A 1,767-nucleotide genomic window follows, 5' to 3' on the forward strand; every position below is an offset into this window, starting at 1 on the left:
CAGAAGACACCCACATAACCCAAGGTGTGGTGCTGGGCTGGGGGTCACAAGGGCTGTGGGAACACCTAGGGGAGTCCTAACCCAGACTTGGCATCTCCAGAGTCGTGTTAGAGGAGGAGCTGTTTAAGTTGGGAGCCAGGGAGGGTGGGGGAATGTGCGTGGTGGATGCAGAGAGCAAGGAGGCACATGGAGCCCCAGTCAGTGCAGGAACTGAAATCGGGACTTTGTCTTAAGAGCTGCGGGCTTCCCAGGTGGCTCAGTGGTAAAGAATCCGCCTGCCAATGCAGGAGACCTGGGTTCGATCCCTGGGTTGGGAAGATCCCCTAGAGAATAAAATGGCAACCCGCTCCAGTATCCTAGCCTGGGAAATCCCATGGACAGAGGAGCCTGACGGGCTACAGTCCATAGGGTCACAGAGTCAGACATGACTAAGTGACTAACACTTTCACAGCACTTTCACATGGTCAAGCTAGGTCCACAAATTAGTGTCTGTTTTTTTTTTAAATTTATTTTTGGCTGTTGTGGGTCTTCGTTGCTGTGCGGGCTTTTCTTTCATTGTGGAGAGAAGGGGCAGCTCTCTAGTTCTAGCTCTCATTGTTGTGGAGTGGGCTTCCCTGGTGGCTCAGACTGGAAAGAATCTGCCTGCAATGCAGGTGGACCCAGGACGGATCCGTGCGTTGGGAAGGTCCCCTGGAGGAGGGCATGACAACCCACTCCAGTGTTCTTGCCTGGAGAATTCTATGGACAGAGGAGCCTGACAGGGTCGCAAACCAGTCGGACACGACTGAGCGCCTAACACTTCTCACTTTTCAGTCTTGTGGAGCATGGGCTCTAGAGCACAGGCTCAGTAGTTGTAGAGCACGGGCTTAGTTGCTCCGCAGCATGTGAGATCTTCCCAGATCCGGGATCAGACTGGTGTCTCCTGCATCGCGGGTGGCTTCTTTACTGCCAAGCCACCAGGGAAGCCCCTCAGCAAAGTGTTTTCAAAGGCCAGGTGAAGGGCAGAATCGCAGGATATGTGATCAGCACATGTGCAGTTCGGATTGATGGATGGTGAGGTAACAGGGTGGCCTCACAGGTGTTAACCATCCTGGGGCTACATGGCCCTGATCATCAAGTGGTTACTTTCTCCCATTTGGTGGTAGTTTTAGCAACTATAAAACAACTCAGGAAATGTGGATCAGATAGTATTATCTAGGTACTTCTGAGAAGAGTGATGCAGCAGAGGACATGGGGAAGAGGTCTGTCCTGAGAAGTCCCCATAGGGTCCTGTTCCTTTCCATCCTAACCCACAGTGAGGGGCCCCAGCTCAGGGTGCCCTGTGAGAGCCCAGTGCTCTGGCAGCCGGCAAGGATTTGGGCCACCTGGCCCAACCCTGAGGCAGGTGGTGGCTTACAGTGTCTGGAAGCAGCTAGTTCCTTTCCCTCAGGCTGAGCCAGTCGAGCCAGGCTTGCCCTGAGGCAGAGGGTGATCCTGCCTGGCGGTAGGGTAAGGAGACCTCCGGGATAGGGGTGTCACCCCAGGAGGCAGGGCGATGGAGTGTCCTCAGAGATGGGGTCTCCCAGAAGCCTCCGAACTAGGCTTTCAGAAGGGAACCTGTGTCTGTTGTCTCGGCGCTGTCGCGGTCCCAACCGAGGATGTCCGGGCAGGTGGGGAACCGCAGGGGCGAGGAAGGGCTCCGTCGGGGCTTAGCCCGCAGCACCCAACGGGTGCTCAAGTGTTAGGAAGCTGATCCCCGCGAAGACCCCTCTGCGGACCCGAGGGCGG

The sequence above is a fragment of the Bison bison genome, unplaced genomic scaffold (genome assembly GCF_000754665.1).
Source record: "Bison bison bison isolate TAMUID 2011002044 unplaced genomic scaffold, Bison_UMD1.0 scf7180017864304, whole genome shotgun sequence".
NCBI lineage: Eukaryota > Metazoa > Chordata > Mammalia > Artiodactyla > Bovidae > Bison > Bison bison.